The 13,742-nt window shown below is 36.1% G+C and overlaps 1 protein-coding gene across 3 annotated transcripts in view; it reads right to left on the bottom strand.

Annotated features, from left to right (window-relative positions):
* The window catches only part of PCDH15 (protocadherin related 15), a 1,804,329-nt gene extending 1,791,940 nt beyond the window's left edge, over nucleotides 1-12,389 (bottom strand). For 2 of the 3 annotated variants that reach the window (XM_038008761.2, XM_073019145.1), the window contains exon 1: nucleotides 10,850-11,831. The gene's annotated coding sequence lies outside the window, so the exon portion shown is untranslated. The other variant, XM_073019143.1, reaches the window with a different exon arrangement.
* Nucleotides 12,390-13,742: the final 1,353 nt, after the last annotated feature.

The following is a 13,742-nucleotide window of genomic DNA, read 5'->3' as shown; positions in this document are numbered from 1 at the left end:
TAATGATTTCCAGTGTCATAAAACATAGCTAAGAACACTGAATATTAGCACGGTTGATATTTGGTCCCTACAACAGACAGTATGGTGGTTAATTTTAGATGTCAACTTGAATGGACTAAGGGATGCCTGGATAGCTAGTAAAACCTATTAAAGTATTATTTAATGTAGTATTGTATAATATACATTAAAAACATTATTACATTACGTGTATTATAATGTAATACATTATAATATATTAAGGACATTATTATATTAATACATTACTTAGTATAGTATTACTTCATACATTAAAATGGTAACTAAGCTTGAAGAAGCCCTGAGCAGACAAAACCAGATAGACCTCATAAGCAGCCTCTCAACCTTGCTTGCTTTGCAAACATAAACAAAACTTCAGGTATATGAAGTTTATATACCTTTATAGGTATACATTTATAGGTAAATGCCTATATACATTTATATACATTTATATACATTTATAGGTAAATGCCTATATGAAAGAAAAACAGAACTTTCTTTTTCTTTCCAAAAGGAGTATTTACTATGGTTTTCCTGTTCCTGTATCACATTACTCACGTTACACACTGAGTGTGTGGGAGAGCAGAGAGATTTTATTTACAAGTTTTAGATCAAGAGAGCATAACCAGATCCCAGGTTAAGACTTTACATTACAGAATACTCATATTGGTAATACTTGAAAGATATACTCTTCACTGTAATTGCCGCAAACAATAAAATACTCTAAAACAATATGCAGTGTGTTTGTAAAAGGCCAATAACATGCTTATATTTTTGCTGTTGAAAAACTACACAAAAGCAAATGACTAGAACAGTAGACCAATTAGTATCAGTAGAATTGTATCATCAAACATTCCAATGAGCTTGAATGTAAGATCTGACATAACCAGATAATTCCAGGGCAAGGTAATCCGCTGCATTTACATTCTCTTTCTACCAATTAGTGCAAGCATATCCAGATAAATGATATTGATTCTACATTATTTTAGAGTGAAATCACCTAATAACTTCTTCAGTACTCTTTCTTTCCATTTTTATCCTAATTATTTGTCTGATAATGATCATTTAAATTGGGAAAACTCTGATTACATTACATCCTTCAGTTCAAAGTAGCATTGGATAAAGACATTTTGGCTGCAGTCAAATCACTCTTTCACAGTCATCAGCTTTTAGAACATTCTGAGATTTTATTTTCCATCTAAACTTTTCAGTTAATTTTACTCTAATTTTTAATTGATGTTGCTGAGTAGCAAAGGAGCCTGAAGGGACACTGCTTTGTTTTGAAAAATGAAGAAAGGAAGGCATGTAAATCCTATAAATGTAATTCTAATGAAATCAAGATAAAATATAGTGTATATAAAAAGAAATACAATTATTTCTAATAACTATGCTTTCGTTTCAAATAATTTTCAACAAGTTAGTGATGTAGAATAAATACAATTCCAGAAGAATCTAGGATTTTTTCTATTTTATTGCTTTTTATTAAATTATAACTACTTGAAGGCTTTGAAAAATTGAACACCAGTAAAACTGCCCTTCTTTTGTTAATATGTTTTGTCTTCTTGTTTCATTTTTTAATTCAACTAGTCATTCACCAGAAAAATTTACTTAGGTCATCCTTTCTTGGTCCTCCTTTCATAGCACTTAACGCAAGTGTTACTTGGTGTAGTCTTTTGTCTATGAATCTATTAATGCTGAGAAACTGAACATTCCTAGGAGTGTCCTAATAAGAAAGAAAAATTAACAATTTCAGCCGAATTTTTACTTAAATAAATATTCATATAGTTTGCCTTTCAGGATCATGACAAACACTTTGATTATATAAGAAGGTCTTTGTATACACATCAAACTACCAAGGAGTCATATCTGATTTTATGCTTTTCTACCACTCTTCCCCAAAACACTCGTTCAAAATCTTTACTTTTAAAGGGTCTGAACTGTGTGTCAAGCACTGACATCAGCATGTTACCTGAATTATCTCATTAAAGTCTTGTGATACTCATGCGGTATTAGCAGTGAAGAAACTGAAGCACAGAAGCTTCAGGTAAAATGTCCAGTTTTAGAGAAACTAAACAGTAGAGTCTGGAAAACCAATTACTGACCTTGTAAAATTGCCCAGTGTTGTGTACTGACCTAAAAAGGCCTATGAGAGATCAACCCATTAAGATCCATGACATAAAGAAAATTGTTTGTCCTACAATATCCCAATCTGGATAAAAGTGCATACAGAGAATATGCTTAAGCATGATGACAAAAAATTAGAAAGACCTGTGAATGCACTTTACAAAACAAAAAGGAACACAAGGGGATTTGGAACCAAGTTAAAAAATTAAATATGTTCATGAACACATAACAAAAGCATGATCATAAATAAACTGAGTCAACACTGTACTATGAAGGTGAAATTTTCTTTTTAGGATAAGCTAAACCTTGTATAACTTGTAAAAAAATGCAATCACGTATTTTTATGTACTAAACCCAATATTTCTTTTGGCTTATATACTAAAAACAGGAATTTCTTCTTGTAATGAAAAAAACCACAGGCATCAAGGAGTAACAAAACTAATGTCTTAGAATGTAAAATATAGAAGCACCAGTTAAGGTTTTTTTTACATAATACATGTGAAAACTGCATCAGAATTTTAAAAAACCTACAGCGTAATTGTTTCTGACAATAAGCAATCACATTCTGCTGGAGGTAACTTTAGTAACGTCAAGCAAAAGTCTTAAAATTATGACAAGTGGTATTCGTTTAAAATACTCTCAAGAGCTCTTAGAAATCAAGAACACAGTATCTGGACCCTTGATTTGAATCCACACTCAATCTCTTTCTAACTGGGAAACTTGGGACAAAGTTTTAAACTTTCCTGAACATATCATGCCTAGCTAGTAATAAGTTTAGAAAATACTAGGGGTTTATAAAGTTACAAAAATCAAATGAGTTAATAAATGTAATGTGCTTAAAGTAATAACTGGCACAAAATAATTATAACATAATTCATTTATTTTTAATATCTAAATTCTCTAACTTGGAGCTATTTTGAACAGATAAATATATATAATTAAAAATTTCTAATACATGTTTTTCATTACTTATCATGTAGAAAACTATAGCTTTCCAGATGAAAATATAGTATCTAATGTAGAAGTCACATATAATATTTATTAAATTGGAATGCTATCATTTTAAATTATTTTGAAGCTCATTAAAGTAAGTCTGAACTGGCCAACTTTTTATTTATTAATTAAATGTTTGCCTAGAACAGTTAGTATCCTTTTCTAAGACTTAATTCCCAAATCTACAATCTTTCTTTTCCCATTTGGAGATGGGTAGGAATACTATTCCTTTCTTGCCCATCCCTTTCTCTATTTTCATTATAATAACAAATATGCCCTTGCCTAAGCATATGCCCACAATTAATAATACAGATTCACTGTACTGTTTCACCAAATTTAACCTGTTATTTTTGGAAATAGGATGTTTAAAAATGGTTTTGTTATTCCTTAATACAGGCCAAATGTCATCAGTATATAGTGGTCCAGATGTATTCTAAATATCAATTGAAAAACATTCTTTAACCTAACAACACACAACATATTTCAAAGAGTGAATAACTGTGAGAAGCTTGGAAATTGTAGGTATTATTGAAAAACTATTTTTTTTGCATATGTGTTACAAGCATTTGTGCAGGTTATATGTTTTATAGCTCTAGTTATAAAAATAGAGAATAAATTATATTCCCTCACATCTGTACAAAATGGTCAGCAAGAATACACATCTACAGAAGTTTAAAGTATTTACTTTTTTTTAGTTAATTCATGTTTCAGAACCTTAAAGACAGCAAATCATAATACCCATTGATTATAATGTCACATTTCAGTTATTATATTATTATATTTACTTATTATAACTTTTAGAATTTTAGGAGGAAAACAATAATTCTGAGTATAAAATTTGAATATTTGTACCCTAAAAATTTCCAATTCCATTTTCAATAATTTAGTAGAATGTTTCTTAGAGAAATAAGAAGACATTTAAAAACATGAAGTACTAGGTTTTCAAGTATATTGTAAAGCCATAAATAATATATAATCTAGCAGTGGTATAATAATTAATATATTATTTTTCAATTATATTAAGTTTTAAGAACTCGATGCTCCTAACATTTTTAAATAATACTATATAAAATACAACTCAAATGATATCAGCTCAAATTCATGTATACATCTTTGCAGGTAAAGTCTTTTAAAATTAAAAATAATTTAAAATTTTGTCATACATTTATGAACCCATTTTAAAGAACATGATATGTCATGCAAATGTTAATTTAATACATAATGCATTAGTAAAAACTGTTCTGAATATATACATATACTATGTTTATGTTAGAAAACCATTTTTAAACAGCAATTAGATTGCATTGATTCATCAAATTATTAAATCACAGCATTGCTAAACTCAATTTTTACTCTCCTAAGCATATTGGAATCTATGAGAATATACAGTAGAGATAGTAATTTGAATAGAATTTAACTTACATGTTTTAGCAAAGAAGAAATAAAAACTGGAATATCATGGGTTTCTAACATGCCTATTTGTTAGTTGTCCTTTTAAAAATTTCTTTATAGAAGCATTTTGAGTGAAGCCCACAGATTATTTAATAACTTATTAATTATTCAAAAAAGTCTGTCCTTGCTGGCAATGTGGAATACACCATAGAGCAGGGGTCCCCCACCCCAGGGGCTGCAGACGGGTTACCTGCTCATGTTCTGTTAGGAACTGTGCCTCACAGCAGGAGGTGACCTGCGGGACAGGTAATGCTGGGCAGCATTACCACCTGAGCTCCACCTCCTGTCAGAACTCAGAGCGGCATTAGATTATCATAGGCCCAGGAACCCTACTGTTAACTGCACATGTGAGGGATATAGGTTGCACACTCCTTATGAGAATCTAATAACTAATGCCTGATGATGTGAAGTGGAAGAGTTTCACATACCCTCATCCCCACAACACACTCACCCAGCCACTCCTGGTGTGTGAAAAATTTTCTTCCACAAAACTCGTCCCTGGTGCCAAAAAGTTTGGGACTGCCGTGTTAAAGTGAAAAAGGGTACATGTGGTAATTATAAAAAAAGAAAAAGTTCAATAAATATAGGAAAAAACTCTAGCATACATATGTATATGTGGACATATATACTTACATATATGTGATTTTTCTGATTTGAAGAATGTATAAAAAATGAGACAGTGACATTGAAAGCCCTTTTTAAGGATCATTCATAGTTAAATATAAATATACTCTCTCTATATATATGTGTATATGTTATATATATTTATATATATACACACACACATTTTATATAGACAGGGTCTCACTATGTTGCCCAGGCTGGTCTTAAACTCTAGCTCAAGTGAGCCTTGGCCTCCCAAAGTGCTGGAATTATGGGCATAAGCCACTGCGCCTGGCCCACAGTTAAACATCTTAAGTCAAAATTTATAATTGTAATTGTACTTCCTTTCTCTTCCTTGCTTCACTCTTGAAAGGAATTCAACACTGAAAAAGAGGTGGAGACTTAACTGAGTCATTCACAAATAAGAACTTTAGAAAAGTGAAAAAACATAGTTATATGAATCATTTCTAATGATTTGCTCATCTTTAAAGCATAGGCCAATATTTCAATTTTACCCAACTTTACGCAGCTGTATGATGCAGTCCAGAAACATCTTAGTGTAGATAATTTTTTCATAAAATGTAAGATATTTTATTTAAATTAAATGGCTGATCAACCATAAGAATTCCACTGTAAAGTAACCAAAGAAGTACAATTCTTAGAAGACAATCATGAAACAGTTTTAAGAATTAAAGAAAAGTAATCACTTTTCACCAGGAATCAAACTTTTAGTTGGCATAGCATAAAATAATTTCTCACATTGGCAAAAGAAAAACCTCCAGAAACCTGCAGGCGAATGTCCTCTCCCCACTCCCACTCCCATTCCTAAAGAAAATACAGGCTGGACCGAGGCACCATGATTTCTCCTGCCTCTTGGATTTGCTGTCTGTACCACAGATGTGTCTTCTAGTCTAATCCCACTCATAAAACTGAGCAAATGGCATACCAAGAAATGGCATACCAAGAGAGAGGATCTAACATGTGTTTGACCTTTCTGAAGCATCTTAAGTCCCTGGATTCTACCTGCTGTTCTCCATATTTTCAAACATGTTCTCACTGAAGTATCACTAGTCCCTGGATTCCACCTCCTGTTCTATATATATTTTAATGTTAATGTCCTATTCTCGTTGTTAAAATGTGAGTTTCTATACAAGTTGTTTCTTATTTGTACCTGAAGACTTTGAATAGGCTCTGGCACTCCCAGACATGGGATATCAGACAGATGCAGGCTTTAACTAGGTCATAGGACTGGACTTACATAGAAGTGGCTGTGGTTTGTGAGACTAGGTTGTTGTGGTTTTGTTGTTGTTGTTGTTTTGTTTTTTCATTTTGTCTAAGGACTTGAAAATCTTCAGGGGACATGTGTGTTAAGATTTGTCTTCTTCTAGTGATCCTCTTTTAAAACACAAATCAGTCCTGTTAAGGAATCCATTAAATCAACATTAGTGTGAATGGATTTTTTTAGGTAGCATGGATGAATTCAATGTAAATGCAAAGGTAGTATGTGGAAGAAGACCCATTCTCATTCTATGAATATAGGACAGGGATGAGAATATATATAACATTATAGTTAATGAAAAATATGTTTCTGGTTTATGTGAAATCAATTTATTATATATATATATTCTACAGATATAATATGAATTTCATCAGATCACAGAGGATGAGGAGAGAGAAGATAGGAGTGGTGGCTACTAGATCCTCCTGGGGGATTATTTTTTAAAAGGCAGTCTTTGGCAATAATGGACACTAACACCTTCTGATAGATATCCATTGGCTTGAAGAAAAAAAAGTGTCAGAAATTTATCATTGGAGAAAAGTCAATGTTCCCATTAGTATTAATGTAGCTAAAGATGGCTCAAGGGTAAAATTATTCAAAATACTATGCATCACAATAGTGCCATCCTGTGGACTACTCTCTCTCTCACCCCATGGGGAAAGGGGCTATGTGAAAGTAAAAGGAATTTCTAGAACAGCAAAACAAAATTATTTGTATTTTTTTATGTAGAAATTGATTGTGTTTGCTATCAGTGGTGTAATTATTTTACAAAGAAGCCCTTGAACTATGGCAGAAATTCTGATTGCTGTGTCACTATGTGTCAACCTCAATATATCAATCGTAACGCCTGTGATTTGGGGTTAATATGAAGCAAAAACAAACTTCTCTTAGGTTAAGTTTATTTTCCAAGAATTTAACTAGTTTCCTAATTTTTTCCCCAGGTTTCCAAATTCTTAGTGTAACACCAACCAAATATCAAAAGAGATTATTAGAGTTTCAATAAAAAAATAAAGAATAAGCTTATAATTCATATTATTCCATTACATGCATTATTAGAGAGGACATTTCATTAAAGCATGCAAGCTGCATTTTTTTTTTTTAATTTCGACATGTAGATAGTTTAAACTAGAAGCCAGCCAACACTTTGATATAGCATAAGACAACTGGGAAATGTCAGTTGAGTAAAGTGGTTATTTATAGAAAATAAGCAAATACAATATTCTTTTTGTCTATTGATATGTGATGCTGTACTATTATTGGGAAAACTTTTTAATTAGTAGAAAACTCTAATGCTTACGATCACAAAAACATGTTCTGTAAAATAGCACTGTACATGAAAATTAAAAAGCAGAAATTAGAACTCTGACACTATAGTGTCAATGAACATCACACAGATTGAACACCACGGTAATGAATGACCAACATCTTTAGGCTGGAAAGAGTGGGAAAAATTAAGAATTTCATGGAGATGTTATTTTCAAAAATAGGCTCAATAAAATGACCTAACTCACCATTGGGTTCAGAATGTGATCAATCATCTCTTTCACTTTTATGTTACCTTTGTGAAGTTTTATTAATGGAAATGAAGAGATGTACTAGAAAAAAAATGATTGTAGGCACTGTTAAATTCACTTTCTCTTTGTATAATTTCATGAAAGTGACCTGAACTGCTTTGCATTAGTAGGGAAAAAGATAAATATATAAATACATGAAATTAAAAGGTGAGAATAAAAAATAAAAAAGTTGGTATCTATCCAAGTGAGAAAGTGATAATCATAATGTTTAAAGTTATCATCAAACCAAACCCATCAGTACACTGATTTTTTTTTTAACTTAAGATTTTAATAATGCTGAAACATTTCTGTCACCTCAGTACTAGTGCTTTCTAGTTTAAATCTCAAAGGGCCACCATTCAAGGCTGCAAATATACAAATGATAATAAAACTTTGTTATTCTAACAGGACAGCCATGGCAATAATAATGGCATTGATAGAAGAAAACAAGAAAATTTCAAGAAGATAAATACTAGGGAAAGTTTTTACATTAAAATGCAAGTATGACACCCTCCCTCACAAAAATCAAGTTCATTAATACTAAGCCTGTCAATTTCATAGAATACTTCTTGAACTAGGAGAACTGGAATCACACATCCTGTTAGATATGCAATTAATTGGACCTCCTTGAACCAATATCTTGCATGTTAGGAGTTGTAAATCTCAATTGTTAAGCATCTTCAGGCACTAAAATTTGAGAAAACCTGTTCTAGAGCCTGGAACTAAAGAGTTTATTTGAAAGTCAATAGTTACAAATGAGAGCTGTTTCTTCCCTCCTTGGGATTCTCAAGTGTTTTCAAAGCATTTACCAAGCGAAGAATCCGCCCTTTGAGATAAACCTGCTCATGCAGATTTAAGATAAGGTTGATTTCTGCTGACGATAATCCATCTTCTACACACACACACACACACATACACTCTCAAACACACACCGCTCAGAGTTTTGCTTTATTTCCTCCTCTTCTACACTGTCCTAATTCTCCTTCAGTACAGTCCATCTTCCTAATTTTGTCCTACTCTCACCACTTTCATGGTACTCTGGTCTCCCTATACTCTCCATGTCCTCCAACACACCTGGCTCAGCAGGAAGCCTAGGCATACACAGTATATACCCAGGAAATGTATAAACTATACTGTCAGGGGATTAGTTTATTTTAATTCAGGGCAACCCAACTGTGAGCTGCCCTAAGGGGAAGAATACAAGTAACAAGGGCCATTGCACAGAGGGAGATTTACGTTCAGACTGAAAGCTACAAGTGTACAGAAGCAAGAGAGAAAGAAAGAGAGAGAGAGAGAGAACAAATAAATAAAATAAAAAAGCAAGCAAGCACAAAGCAGCAGCAGCAGTTCAAGTTTCAGATTCCACTAGTTGCAGTTTAATGCAAAGGGATCCTCATAGAGGAGAGATGTTATTGAGGCCAGATCTTGGACCTTGCCTCCCACTGCTTTATAGGATATCCTGAAATCTACAGCACACATGTGTGAAAAAGTGGATAAAACCATCTAATATTATTCTACTACAACAAATGAGATCAGAAATAAAATGTACAGTAGTGTCTTTAGGGAACCAAGTATTGCAAGATCCGAATACTAACGGGTTCATTTATTTCACTGATTATCGTATGCAGATATGAAATTCCAGGCACTGATTTTTCATTAAACCACTCTCTTAAGGTTAACTTGCCTCTCTCTCTTTTCACCTATGAATCCATATTCTTGCCACGTAAATTGTAATATTGATTTTTAACATTTCCCCACAGTTCAAAAATATTGTTTGCCAAAAATCAAGGGCCATTTCTAATAATTCATGTAATTCCTGTTATTAGCTAATGTGTAAGAGTAGGGAACAATTAAACATGTTACATACAAAATCTTACCATGCTGAATTGCACCCAAGATATTAGTTCAGTCATCCTCCAAATCACCTCAAAACTAAAAAGGATCAGATACTTAAATGAAAAACTTCAGGCAAGGTAGGAAAGAAGTCTTTTATCATCCGTGTATATTGCAAAAGTGTTCCATTCTCTCTAAATTCACATTATATTTATTAATGAGCAGCACATGGAAAGAAAGAAAATGAGAGAGAGAAAGAGAAGAAGGAAAGAAGGAGGGAAGGAAGGAAGGAAGGAAAGAAGGAAGGAAGGAAGGAAGGAAAGGGAGGGAGGGAGGGAAGGAGGAAGGAAGGAAGGAAGGAGAGAAGGAAGAGAAGAAAAGATAAAGAAGGAAAGAAGTCAGGATGGTGGGAAAGTGAGAGACAGAAAGAGAGACAGAGATAACGATGAGAGAGATAAAAGAGAGAAACTCTAATGTCTTTGATATCCCCCAATTTAAAAGATAAGGATGTGACCCCTCCCCCCCATTTACATATAATGGAACAAGCCAAGTCTCCATTCACTACATGTGGACATTAAGAAAAGTTGCATAGGGAAAACTTTTCGGGGGCAATGAAGGTGATTTCTGAGCTGCCACTGCAGTTGTATATGACACTGACATTTATTTCCCATAATTCTTGCCCACAGGAAACACATCCTTTAAGAAACTGAATAAAATCAAGTTGGACATTCTTAAAATCTACAAGGTATCAACTTCCTTGTAGAGAAGCTCACATTCCCCCAACACAAACATATATATGTAAGGAGCAAGGCATTCAGGCGATGAGCTGTGAAAGGAACTTCCACCTTATGAGGGTGCCAAGGATTTGCCTGAACCTGGATCTGAAAAGCGGGGGTGGGGTGTGCGATGATAAATGAGGGTGAGAAGAATGTTTCCATGAAATCAGACACCCTTTTGGAATCTGGGCTGAGAATCAGGATCCCACCCCCTTGCCTACCTCCAGGCTCCAGTAAGCAACCGCTTGCGTCCTCCCCTCTGTTCCTTCCGCAGCAGCGGACGTAGGGATCCCGAGCAGCCAGGGAGCTTATGTCCCGCAGAGAGCTCCTGCCAAGCGCTTCTCTCTCGACTAGTTACCAATTGAGAAAAAAAGGGACAGAGACACACAAGGATGGTGATCAAAATCCAGTGTCAGGCACCAGGGTCCCAGAAGGTTCCGGCTCCTCTTCTGCGCCCTTACTGGGTTCTTTTCGCCTAGCAAAGGGTCACCCAGGGAGCCCCCAGCAGCAGATCCTTCCCTTTCGCTCCTCCTGATAGCGCCAGTCTTCGCCGCCACTGCCACACTGCGCGCCCAGCTATCCATTCACCGCACAGCGAGAAGGCCTGGCGGAGACAGCGCGGGGGGAAGATTAAAAGGATAGATTTTTGGAAGGGTAAGGGAGAAAAACTTTGATGTTATAACCACACACAGGACTGAGAAGAAACCAAAATAAGTTGCAGCTTCAGGAGCGGGGAGGACGCTTTCGCCAGCTCGGGAAAAAAAAAAAAATCACTTCCTACCAAAATCAGGGGGAGTAAACTCCCCGCTCCTTGAGCGATCACCGAGCGCACCTCGCAATCTCTGATCTTCGAACCCACTGAAAAAGCACAGGGCATGAGGAGTCCTGTTGGTTCACGCCCGGGGTACGAATACCAAAAGCGCCTCCCGCTGGAGAGGCTGTGGGGAACTCGAGGCAAAGACAGAGGCAAATGCAGCGCTGGAAAGAGCGAGGGGAGTCCGAGCTGCCGCCTGCAAAAGCAGAGACGCGTCTCCCCTTGGGCAAAGTGACTGCTACAAAGTCTGTTCCCTGTTGCCCAGGGACAGAGACATTTAAAGGCCTAAACGGACGTCAGCACCAGTCGAGTTCGCTGGGTGAGCGCCAGGTCTCCCCGCCCCACGGATTGTAGAGCGCATAGGGCGATCTGCTGCTCGCGAGGTAGAGAGTAGCTTACTTGGGGAGAAAACAGAGCTGGTGGCGCTGCGGAGTGTCAAACCCTGAAGCCCATCGTCAAGACGTTATACCGGTGGCAGTTCCGCCGTGAGTGCACTTGCCGAATTGAACAGAGCCAGAGCTGCGTGGAGAGGGGTCTGGCCACTCTGCGCGCGCGCACCCAATATTGGGTTACCAAGGAGCTCAACACCTGGTTTTTAGAAAAAACAAAAAAACACTTTTCTCTTTAGCTCTGGTTTGAGTCAGTATTCTGATTCGTTTCTCAAAGTTAGTTGAAATCCACCGAGATGTCTTTTACAAGAAAGGGATTAGACTTTCCTCTCTTGAAATTCCAATCAAGGCAATACTCAATCTTTCCTTAACCCCCACTGTCTGCTTCCTAACTCAGAGTCACAATGGATGAGAGTATTCAAATGTCTTCAAATAACCATTACCCTGCATTCTAAGGCGATTTGCGTACTGAGAGACCATTGGTAACTTAAAGAGCCTTTGCACAAGGAAGTTGTATTTCTTATAGTAATACCTTTCTGTAAGTGGTATTTTCTGAGGATTCGGCATCTATTTCCAGATCGACAGTGAATAATTAAATTCTAAAACTCAGAAATATAATGGAAAGTGGATTTATTTTTGCTGAGTAAAGTGATCAATTGTGTTTCCAACTTGTTTTTACATTTTTGCATGGTATATCAGCTATTAAAGCCACAGAATCAAACAAAGGTGGAAAAAAACGGAATTCACATTACTGTGGTCCTTTCCTACAATTCCTTTTAGGAAATACATGTGTTTGTGTGTATTATGTGTATATTATATGTACATATAAAATACTGTCTGTGCTATTAGGAGCCCAGGTTCTGTGCTGAGCACCTTGAGCCTTGTGTAGAAAGTAGTGAAGAATGGGTAATGGAATGGAGAATCTGAAGACCAAAGGAATCTGTGGTTGTGAAAGGCATTTACGCTGTATGTTTTTCCTTGTTTAGTTCCAACCTAACCAAGGTAGGGTCTTCCTTGTTTAGTCACTTGAAGTCTTTCAAAAGTGACATCAGTTTAACTTAATAATTCCACACTGCACACAAATATCAAAACATCAGAATGTATCCCATAACTATATAACAGTTATGGTTTGTCAAATAAAAATAGTATTTTTAAAGTGACATAAACACAAATTCCGCCAGACAGCAGGGCCCATATTTAATCCATTTTGCACAACCGCCCAGCGGCCCTCCCTCTAGCGGCGGTCAAGGAATCTCTCTCTCTCTTTCACTTTGTGTGTGTTAAGTGTGTGTGCGCTCGCGCGTTTGTGTTGGGAAGGTTGACCACTAAGAGAGCTTACAAGTATCTGTAGGCTCTCCTGTGTAACCTCCTTCTCTTCCTAGCCAGGGCGTTTCACCGGTAGGCTCTCATGTGCTACTTCTAGAGCATCCTCTGATGTTGGTCCTGAACTGGGAGAATATGACCAAACTTGACAAAGAGACAGTACTGTCAAAAGGCGTTAGAAACTTCGGAAACTGGCAACAGTGACAGCATTTTTGCTCTGCGAAGAATACGCCCAGAAGGTTCAGAAAGAAGTCGGAAGTGGGCATGGGGAGAAAAACGTTGAAGGGCTATGGAAAAGCGTCAATCACATAAACTGACTTTAATTTTTCTTCATAGAAATACGTTTCCGGTGAAATTTTCTAAGAAACTAGGGGACAGTTAATTTGCTTAGTTGACGCTCACACTCCTTGCTCTCACTAGGTCTCAGGTCTTCCAAGCCTAGCACTCTCTCAGAATGTTTTCGGGTTGAGTGGGAGGGCCTCCTCACAGTAAGCAGGGCAGAGAAGGCAATACCAGCAGTGCTTTCCTGGATTTCGCGACCACAACCCACCATCCCAAACCCCACTTCCCATGTCCTTGATTTTTGAG

The sequence above is a fragment of the Chlorocebus sabaeus genome, chromosome 9 (genome assembly GCF_047675955.1).
Source record: "Chlorocebus sabaeus isolate Y175 chromosome 9, mChlSab1.0.hap1, whole genome shotgun sequence".
Classification (NCBI taxonomy): Eukaryota; Metazoa; Chordata; class Mammalia; order Primates; family Cercopithecidae; genus Chlorocebus; species Chlorocebus sabaeus.
The sequence above is the reverse complement of the archived record's forward strand: the minus strand, read 5'-3'. Positions and strand labels throughout refer to the sequence as shown.